Source organism: Eucyclogobius newberryi, unplaced genomic scaffold, assembly GCF_026437365.1.
Source record: "Eucyclogobius newberryi isolate DKJ021-1_F unplaced genomic scaffold, fEucNew1.0.hap1 SCAF_18, whole genome shotgun sequence".
Classification (NCBI taxonomy): domain Eukaryota; kingdom Metazoa; phylum Chordata; class Actinopteri; order Gobiiformes; family Gobiidae; genus Eucyclogobius; species Eucyclogobius newberryi.
Genome location: NW_027315812.1, coordinates 19449953 through 19461524, shown reverse-complemented (window position 1 = coordinate 19461524; position 11572 = coordinate 19449953). Strand labels below are relative to the sequence as shown.

Below are 11572 nucleotides of genomic sequence, written 5' to 3'. Positions count from 1 at the left end.
CAAAAATAAAAAGGTGCACAGCCCACCACTCCTTCCTTATTTAGAGCTGAATAAAAGGGCACTTGCGAGGCCCAGTCATTTAGTCTTAATTCGGACAGAGAGGCTGGTGTCGTGCTGCTGGACGCCTGCAGGTCCGGCTCAGGGCAGCAGTCCTAATCAGCCTCATACATATTTGTCTGCCGCTCTGACCTATGGGCCCTGTTGTAATAAAGGTCATTGAGTGAGAGATCCTCTGTCCCCTCCGGTCCTGCCTAATGGGGAGCCAATGCAGCTTTTATAAGGGAGCTCTTCGGGGACTGGGATACAGAAATAAGCTGTACACTACAGAGCTATTGTGAAAGCAGGATAATTCATTTAATTGCTCTTTGTAGTTTAGCCTTCAAATTGAAAATATACCTGCTGTTTATATGCCTGCTATAGGTAAAGTAAGAGGTACTCATTTCCACAGTTGATTATATTTCCAGGGCTGCATAGTGGCAGAATGGTTATGATAAACTCACTCAGTCTGCACCCACAGTCTAAACGCATTCATATTTACCGTATTTTCCGGACTATAAGTGGCACCTTTTTTCATAGTTTTGGCCGGGGTGCGACTTATACTTATATTTATACTTTTATACTTATACTTATACTCCGGAGCGACTTATATGTGATATTATTTGTTATTTTTACACTTGCAACTGCATTTCATACTCCAGTGCGACTTATACTGTCTGAATAAAGATGAATTCAGTCAAGAATGGTCATAGCCAAAAAGTGCCACAGATCCTCCAAATGCATTTGAATGCTATATTTATTTATCTTAACATCGCCACACCAACATTAAGTTATCAAGTTGAAACCTCTCATACAATAGGATTCCAAGTTGCTTTTAACAACAGAAAAGTGTTCATTGTTTCATGTACTACAGACCTGGTCGAATCAGTCAGTCCACTTTGGTCCCCCACAATACCCACATGAAGTATTAAAAAACACATTTTTGTGCTCAAGGTTAAGCCCAGTGAGCCCTCTGGCTCTCAGACAGACACTGTTCATCACGCGGGGAAAAAGGTGCACTTCTATTGTGGTAAATAAGAGGCAGGGGTCAGCTATCGATCGGCCGCAGAGGCAGACCTGAGGGGCGGCTTCACCAGGGCTATTGTAACGTGTCAATGATCCCTTTATGGCCATGGACTTGACAGCCAATCTTCTATTAATCAAGGTTAAACTAGCCCCTAATAGCAAATCAATGGAGATCAATAGATATTATCATGTTGTTATGATTCTCCTGAGTAAACCATAACTCACCTTGGTTAAGTATTGCTTTTGTCGAGTCGCTTTTAAACCCGACAATCTTCTCTGTGCTGCCTTCAAGTCAGCGCAAAATGGCAAGGTCTTCCATTAGTTCAAGTGCGCTTTCGATTTGAGGCAAACACTGTAGAAGTTATATTGAGATAACCTTTACGCAAGAGCAGATATTTCACCGGCGTTAAGATCAACCCTGAGTGTAGCCCACTTGTTTTTCCGCTGCGCATCACTCTCCACTGTCCTCCGTGCAACTAAATGGGGCACGGGGACGTATCCATCTCAGCATAACCTTTGCAGTACTGATATTTATGATAAAGACCATTAGGCATTTGTTGAGTTGCTTGCGCAGTGTTTTAGTCCGGCTCCGTGTGTTGTCATAGCCGTGTGATTGAAACGTCGTTACCGCTGGAAAGGTTGTGAGTTGTGTCTATAGCCTTTTATATCCGAGCTCAAAGGCTAACAGGGACAGCATATATCTCTTTCTTTACACTTGTTCCTGTTTTATCTGCAGGCTTTTCATGGTAGTTTCTCGACTAGGCTCTTCGCAGGGTGCTTGCCAGCTTCCTTTTATTCCCCTCGCTGCCTTGAAGGACAGTCCATACTCATGAGATAAGGATAGACAGGTACTGCAATCTCACAAGCAGTTCATGTAATTATAAACGGTGCCACGATTTGAATATTTTGAGGCTTTACAGATTCTCACGGCATATTAATGGACGGCTTATTTATTTCATTTTTTTTTAAAGAACGCCGCGCACCGCTAAACGTGCTGAAATGTAAACTGCAACATTTCAAAGTGTCCCATCAATTGCACAAGCCCAGCAGGACACGTTTTTGTATTTTGCATATTCATATGATTACTCTTCCAAACGGTCAAAAAAACATGCATGTCAAAAAAAAACGCCATTGTCCTTTGATTCCGCGTGATAAAAGGATATCTTTTTCTTTCACCTTTCTGAAAAACTAGACACTCTGATTTGAGAAAATGTAATTCTAATTTATCATTTTTTTTCCTGCCCGCGGCAAAACTTTCTCAAGCCTGGGGGTGTTTGAAAAGCGGTCGGACACAAAGACAGGACCCTGGGAACTTTGCCCATGCAGTCAATCAGTTAGACACCCCAGCGTGCCCCGAGCCAACAGCTTGTTTTTTGTCCACGGATATCAAACAAATTCTCGTCTACCGTTAGATAACAAAAACATGTAAATAGGGACAGAGATGTTAGGGCGTGTGTGTTTTAAGCCAGAGAGAGTTGGTGAATGTTCATGGCGTGTGTGTCTGCGTGGTCCGGAGCAGGGGCAGTGAGGAGGACTTCAAAGGCCAGAGGAGAGAAGACGGTGAGGGGGGAAAGAAGTCTGGTGCCTGGGCAGGACACGGCTGCAGCCCGGGCCTCAGCTGCCCCTCTATAAAGACGCACGGGGCAGGACGAAGGGTTCAAAGACAACACACTCACAGACACATACACACACAGACACATACACACACACACACACACACACACACACAGACACATACACACACACATACACACACACACACAGACACATACACACACACACACACACACACATACAGACATACACACACACACACACACACACACGCACACTTGCAACACATGGACATGCTGCTACATCTTTTCTCGGGGGTTACTATCAAAATGTTGTTCTGAATATACCAAATTTAGTTAAAGTCTATACAATTTGTGTAGTTTGTGCATTCACTGTTTATAAAGCATGAACATTAATAAATATACTTAAGCTGTACTTCATGTTTATCATCAATAAATGTGTCAATTTTACATTTTTTTTGTTAATAATATCTATTTTGGTACAACTTATTATAGCCAAATAAAGCATGACTTAAGACTTACTACTTTATTAAGAATGATTAGTTACCATTATTCTTAATATATTGGAATTATTTGTTAATCATCTTCTTTATTAAGGATATTAAAAATGTAGTTATTATCGAGTGTTACTTATATATAATTATTTGTATCTGTGTGCTCTTTTGCGTGATAAATAGATGACATTTCCGAATGAGAACAGTACGTTTTCAAATATCAAGAAGCATATTAACCCAAACACAAAAAGGAAAAATGAAATGCCAAAAATTAGCACATTCAAACTTTCTATATTCAGTATATAACAGTTGTCAGTTTCTTGGTGGACTTTTTTTTATCAGGTCTTGTTTGAAGTCGGTGCAGTAGAGAATTGTGTAAAGGATGTGTAGTAGCAGAGCCGAGGAGTCCTGCTGTTTGCTGTGGACAGTTTTCAGCTTCATGTCTGATATGCTTCTGACTTCACAGTAGGACTAGTGTCAGAGCCGCAACACTTCCCCCTTTAAGTCCATTCAGGAAGCCATGTTATGACTCCTGCACTGTCAAACCAAAACAACTCCTCAACTCTTTGTCTGCAATGACTTTTGTTTAATCATACTTTTTTGAACATAACTTGCATTTTTCTTCATGTACTTTCTAACGTGCCGCTCGTACCGCTTGCAGCCTGTAGAGGGCGTCGTGAAACAGCAATCTGCCTGCGCTCAGTGGGGCGCCAGCAGACAATATCCCCACAGGAGAAAAGCACAAGGCGACTTTCATCTCCTCTAGAGGGGAGGAAATGGGTTTGTGAAGCTGGGGGACGCTAATATTCCAATAGAGCGCAAATAGAGGTAGAGCGTGTTCTGATTAGCCGTTACTTCACAATGGCGCGGTATCAAAAGTGACAAAGTGTTTCTGCTATTCAAAATAAAATACAAAATAAGAGAGTTTACAGAAACTTTTATTAAGAGCCTGCAATTTGCTTTTTTAACATGTGGTAATTGCCTGTTCTTTAATGGCACAGAAATCCTGAATAAAACATGACATATCTATTGCGTTAATCAAGCCATTATTCATTTAACCATTTATTTATTACTCAATTCGTCTGCATAAATATTTAACTATGTCTTGGCATCTTTATGGACTGCTTGCTCTGCCGCTCAATTACAAAGGAGCAGTGTCCTACCACGGCCATATGCCTCCTATCTAGAGACACTATATCTCCACAATTTATGGATGCCAACTTGCGAGGCATTGCTTTCCGCTGGCTTTTATGTATAGATCCGCTTGTATTAATCTGGGACTAATGACTGGTAACAATATGTTCTCGACTGCATGCCCAATGGGACCACTATTGTATACATCGTTACATAATATGGCATGAAATGAATTGAATGCCATTTTGCGCATTGTATGTAAAAGTCCATATGTGTCCCTACTGAGGAGCATAAAGGGAAAGCAGGATTGACTTGACTTGACATGAATGAGTGTGGTTTATAGCCCGCACTTCGCATAGTCACACCGTGTATAATACAAGTTTTCACGTCCACAAAAGCGTGCGGTCATTTGGTGGAGGGAGCCGGTGGAAGCGAGGGACCGTAAACACTCACCATGGTTTCTCCTTCAAAGTGATAAACAGCCGCACAGGCCAGAGCTGGTAGGAGACAAAAAGAGCATTTGGCCACCTGGGTGTGCGTCGTTTTCTCACGGCGCTTCTGAGGCATGACTGTCAGGAGATGTTCCCCCTTTAGCGTTACGTGCGGCTAACTCAAGCCTGTCCAGTGCCATACGCAGCCCTGTCTGTGGTCAAACTGTGTCAAAATGTAGGGAAGGTGAGAAGAAAGATATTTGTAAAGAACAGAACAAAGCAGAACATTTAAAAATGAAATAAAACACAATCTCCTGATCTAAAGACACTTATATCTCAAAATGATGACTAAATCCACCCAATGTTCTTTTATTGCCTGGAATGTGCTGTACAGTGTTATTCTTATCATATGCTATCATATAATATGTATGAAAATCAACATTTAATAGTAGACATATTGGTGGGATTTTATTTCTGGTAAATAATAAATAGAAATTCAAAAATAAAGTGTTGGGAATTATTTATTTGTGGAAGAACAGAGGGAGACCAAAAAAGTGTTGCTTCTTCCCACTCACTTTCAAACCATTTTTGTTTTTTATTGACATTATTTATTATTTTAAGTGTACAAATTGTGTTATTGAAGTTTATAGAAGTGTAACTGTTACTGTTATTAATATAAGAAATAATGTGTGAAAAATGAACATGACAACCAAGCTCAAAAGAAATGTTTTATCTTTAGTGCAAATCTTCAAATCTAAGAAAGTACTTGACACCATGTGCAATTCAAATGATCACAACTACAAAAAGAACGCCCATGGATTTAAGTGTGAGTATTAAAAATGATGGCCAATTCAGCTACAATTAGCCATTCAAAACTAAATATATCTCTCCAATGGCGAAAAGTCCTTAAAATGTTTTTTTTTCAACAATATTTTCTGAACTTTATATAATTTTGTTTATTTTGATATGAAAATATGTGCAATAATAATAATCCACCAAACACAATTCAACAAGTTTGAACGTTTTTGCACAAATCTTCCGAGTCCACCCCGCTGCCCCTTGTCTACCACAGATCTCTGAGTTGTGAAATCTCCATGTGGCCGTGTGACCTCGGATGGTGTGACACTTTTACATGTCACTCCGTCTGTCTGGTCACCGCAAATCACAGCTGCAATCTGATCGGCGGGGTCGACCATTATCGCCCGAAACACCGCGGGGAAGGGCCTGGATGGCTTCTTCAGAAGACACATGGAGACACTCTGGAATTAGACACTCTTTAATCAGCATTTCATCGCTTCCCCATGCACTGCACATACCTCTGATGAGCTATAAACTGTCCTAGGTAAATACAGGATCCAGTGTTTCCAATGGCTTTCCAATGACCCCATGCATTCCTAGAAAAAAAAAAAAAAACTCAGTATGTATGTCACTGATTTCAATTGCTGAATAAAATCACCAGCAAATCATACACACATGCAAGCCAAAAGCGTGCCACCCACTTGCCTTAACGTGACAATCAACGTCACTTCCCACTGTAAGCTGGATTTTGCCATGTTCTAAAATAGTGCTCTGAATCCAAGTTTTTGATTGCACATTCTTCTAGGGTGTGCCATTTGAAACATTCTGTATGAGTCTAAAGTCACAAGTTTGATGTTCCAACACGGCACGGACAATACCAAAGGTTTTAGTTCAAACCTCAAACCAGTGCATGATGTTCTGTTTCAGTATACGACCTTCAACAACATATTTAGAATCTGCAAATTAAAGAAAGAACATTGTAGAAAGAAGAAAATATAGTAAACGTACTCTACCTGTTTATTTTACCTCATTTGTTTCATAAGATTGTCTCACACATCCACATGACAACCATTGAAATACTGAGAAAAGTTGTTAAAGTGACCCAAACATGGATAAGTCTGGAAAAAGATCCATCCATCCATAAACAGATTATGCCATATTGCGCACAGGCTCCCACATTGTAATGCACATTTGAAAGTTATAGTGAGTTTTAAGAGTGTGCGCAGACAACCTTTAGCTCCCTGTAAACGTAGCCGGCTTGTTTCGGGAGGCGCTGGTGCCAGGGATGTCCTGCTGGCTCAGCTTGGCCTTCCTGGCCTGCCTTGGCGCATGGGTGACATGTCTGGCATGCCACTGCTGCTCCTCCTGATCCCAGGCCGAGAGTGGCACTCCATGTTTCGCACGTCTCCAGCCCCTGAAACAGCCATCACTCCGGCTGGATGTTTTCAATCCCCCAGCTCCGGACCTCATGCTGCGCACAGAGAAGGTCAAGTTTGGCCCATCAGTCACTGACCAGGGGGTGGGGCCAAGCAGCTGGTGGTCATCAACTCTTCTTCATGTTTTTCACGATGTAGGTCAGTTAAACCATACGTCCAACCACAAGGGGGCATATGTTGGCGTGATCTACATGGTAGTCCCAAACTCGGATAAATTGGGTTGAAAATGAAAGTCACCACTTCAATCCAACTTTATTTATGGAGCACTTTAAAAACACCAAAGCGCTGCACACAAAACATACAAACGAGAGAAAAGAGCACAAAACTGAATGGAAAAAATAAAATATCAGTCAACCCTTCGAAGTGAGTTAAACACCTAAGGGGAAAAAAGAGTTTTAAGAAGACAATTATAAACAGGAAGTGGTCAGATGTTCAGCTCATTTCAGAGTCTTGGAAAAAGTCTCCCTTTTTGGTTTGGTTTTCTGACCTGAGCAAGCCAGAGGCAGTGTTTATTAAATGTAATAGTACCAGATAAAGGACTTATTATTATTTTGTAGAGGGAATGTCCACTTGCCTTTTTATCATAACAACCATTGGGTTCGTCCAAGATGTCTCCAGAGGTGTCAAAAACTGTCCATGGTCTTTGAAGTTTCTCTACAAAGCTCCTCTTTTGACCTCACATGAAGAATGCCATCCACTCGCACTCCATCTGTTCAGGCACTGACACGTTAGGCTCCACGTCACACAAGTTCAAAGGAGACACATGGGCTAGTCGTTTGTGTGTTTACCCACGTTTGGGTCAGTGTTCTCAGGTGCACACGCCGCTGCATGCTCCCTTTTCACCACTCCGAGCACCACGTACGCAACTTTTACAACCAAATCTAAACCTGTATTGACACACATTTCCCCTGGTGTTGTTTTAGCAGGGGGGGACCGTAATGGTGTGGAACAGGACTTGTTTTTGACAACGGGTCAAACTTTGGCCAGGGCGTACAGGCTGCAGCCATCCGATCCCTCCTGAGGTGCCTCTGGACTGGGACTCGTTTGAACCACTACCTGCTGGGACAACCTCACTTTAGATGCATTGTTCAGGGCTCCGCGAGCTTCGCAGAGGGGAGGCTAAAGTCAATATGGTGGGATTGGTTAACTTTATGTATAAGGTGTTCAAGGTCACTCGATACCATACAAACACAAAATGTGTATGGTAAGACTTATCACAAAGTAATTTGATCAATTGGGATTCTACAGATGATGCTTGCTTTTTTTGCCTGGGAAACTTTATGATCAGATAATTTTGTCACAACCAATCTAGATCAAACCTCAACCTCTTTTATGAGTTTCAAGAGATGCTCCCATGCCTAAATGGATGTGTTAAGTAAGCAGTTCCATATTTTTTGTTTCTTCATCGTTTCATTGGACATAGACCAGAAAATGTTTAGCAAATTCTTTTAACATATGATAATTATTCTGTTCAAGGAGGAAAGTGACATGGTGAGTCTGAAAGAGACAAGCTGAAAGTTAGTTCAGCATGACCCTACACTGCAACACACTGTATGTACAGCATAAGAGTATTATACGTGGGTTTGTGTTGGTTTGTGCCTGTGCGCTCCTGTCGGAAAAGGCAGACTGAGGAGTCATCCATCTCCAGCTAACAGCCACCAGTCTGGCCCCATGCTGGAGCCCAGAGAGAGGAAGCCATCGCTCACAGCGCAAGAGCACATTCCCGCTGCACACAGGGGGACCAGGCCATTTAACCCATCAGGGCCCGGACCGCTTCTCTCCCTTATCACGTGTGGGACATACATCTGGATGTTTTGTCATTACGTTGTGCACATGGGTATATGTTTTAATGGATGCTAAGTCATTAGCACTGGGTCCCATTTTTTCAGTTTCTGGATGGGGGAATTGTGCATTTAGCCGCGTAGTTAAATAGTGATCCTAGGGTCAGACCACATATACTGTTGCAAAGTACATTGCTCATAGGCTGCCATCTCGACCCCCTACCCCTTATCGCTCCTGCAGCTCCATACATAAGTCCACCTCAGCACCCAGGCCTGTCTGTGTGTCCCAGCGGCAGGACAGCACTCCCCGGACACAGCTCTCTGCACTATAACCAGCCTGAGGAATTGACACTGCCAGGGTTAGTCCACACTTTTCTAATGGCATTGTGAGCCCCCTGCCACTGCTGGGATGGAAGGTGTTTAGCACCTCACTGTTTTTACTTTGATAGAGGAGGACACTAGCACTCCCCTGGCTATCGGCCTACAAAGGCTCTACTCCCATCATTTCCACTGCAAGTTTGCTTCCTCTGAAGAAATTTCAGCTATTTATGTGGGTAGTAGTTTAAGATTAGCTATCAGTCCTAGCTTTGGAGTAAGGCTAAGGAAGTTTATTCAAACTTTGATACAAACAACTTAAAAAAATATAAACAAATAAAAACTAAGAGCTGTTTTCAAGCAAATATATTCGAATCATACAATTGTACTGTACTATTACAGTATTCCTATAACACACCTAGCTCAATAACAGGTCCATGAATGTGGTTCGTTATGTGATTCATATCTCTAGATTATTATTTGACTAATTACTGGTGATTAATTGTTGTGGTCCCTGTTTCGTCTTTACACATCCTGTTTTGTTGTCATATGTTGTAAACTCATCCAAGGAGAAAGTGTCATATTAAATTCCAGACTTGTTTTGTTAACTTTACTAAATCTCCAGTGAATGCTTTGGAATCACGTGGTACAACATCAATTACTTTTAACATTTGGATCAGAGTGACTCGGACTGCTTTTTTGAGCCCTTGGATGACAATTGTAATATCTAGATTTTAAGTATGCAATGCACATATCATACACAAATATGACAAATAAATACAGACTTAAGACAACTATTTGGAAAGAACAACGGGTTAAGCGCATTTTAGTCCCAAATTGTACAGACCTTGGATGAAATAACTAAAATTATTACCGTATATGTATGCTACAGTAACTTTGATCAAATCTTGCAGTGAGTAGTTGACTTGTAAGATTGAAACCTAGGTAACCATGTCCCTTATAGAAATAAGGTGAGTGGGTGACACCAAGGTGAAAAGATCTGGATATGAGCAAATGACTTGGACAGAGTCTCGTGTTATGGACAGATAATGGCTGACCATTAGAGAAATAGAGGTCCATGAAGAACGAATGGAAAATGAGCGGTGAAAATACCCAGGTCTTGGGCTGTGAATACATATGTGCCGAAGTCATAGAGGTAAACGGGTAGTTAGGTCAAGAAATGAAAGAAAATGGGAAAAGGGAAATGGTGGGCGGAATGACTTTTAAACAATAAAACTGATGACCCTTGTCTGTAGAGGAACAGTGTGGACGTTGTGAGCCATGACCGAGGAGCCATTGTTGAGTGACATCAGCCAGCCCCTTATCATTGACCCCTGCAGATGAAATGGAAACTCAGATGGAAGAAGCAAATATGAATTATAGGAGAGCTAAAGCACACAGTTCGGCAACAAAAAAGGTTGGAATGTCATATCATTCAGGCAATTTCCAAAACACTCGCAGAATAGCACATGGCTGGAATTGTATCTGTATTCATTAAAGCTGAAAAGAGATCAATTTTTGAGCTGTTAACTGTCTTGTTATGTTGTTTTCACCTTGAATAATGTGGCTATTAGCACCTCCTTAATTTGTGCTGGATCAAAATTCAAGCAGGGATTCTTTTTCATTTTTTTTTCATCCATTTAGTTATTTTTAACCTTTATTTAACCAGGTTAGAACCCATTGAGATCGAAACCTCTTTTTAAAAGTGACCTGGGGCAAAGTGAGGAATATAGCAGCACACAAATCATGAAAAAACATTTAAACATTTAAAAAGACATCTAAGAAAATGAGAACAGAATCTACATTTGAAAGCCCAGACATTTTGTTCTAAGATTCTCTTTCTTTGTTTTTGTAAATGTGTGAAAACCCCTCTGTGAGACCAGTTCACCCGATAGTCCGATTGAAGGGAGTTCCAAGCTACGGGAGCAGCTTCCCCCAGTCGGTCCTTCCACGAGGGCCAGGCAAGGCATAAATATGGTGTGACCGCAGGCTATAATGACCCTCCGCTCTGCACCAGGCTCACGCTACTTGGTGCCAAAATGGGTTTTCTCTGTTCTGTTTTTTGCTTCTTCAAAAGAGCATTTTCCCATAAAATACACTGCACCAGACTTCAAGTCCATAACTGTGTTTATATTATTTTACAAGAAGAGATGTTGCATTATTATTTACAGTCACAAATACTGCACCTCAGGACTTAACAAAAGCGGACAACTTGAGTCTACAAATCTCAATGAAAAACAACAAACAGACGGCAAGGAAAAATAACATCCTGGCTGTTACAAACCTAGATCTAGATAAAGACAATTTACCTTGACAACCTGCCAGCTCATTAAAAGTGATGCTCATATAGCCTGCAAATGTGTAATTAGACAAGTCCTGTTAACATTCATCAGTGTTAGACTTAGCCTAATGTAAATACATAAACATACCAGAAAACACTATCACATTCAAATACTGCTATATTGGAAATGGATCTAGATTATTTCAATAATAATGATTAGTCTGATTAATGTTGCAAGTCTCAATTTGCAGTGTTGCAGTCCAAGT

The 11572-nt window shown here is 41.2% G+C and overlaps 1 protein-coding gene across 1 annotated transcript in view; it reads left to right on the top strand.

Moving 5' to 3' along the window:
- Positions 1–1442: 1442 nt before the first annotated feature.
- gyg1b (glycogenin 1b) overlaps positions 1443–11572 on the top strand; it is a 213020-nt gene continuing 202890 nt past the window's right edge. The window contains exon 1 of the mRNA XM_072450914.1: positions 1443–1447. The gene's annotated coding sequence lies outside the window, so the exon portion shown is untranslated. The remainder of the gene's footprint in view (positions 1448–11572) is intronic.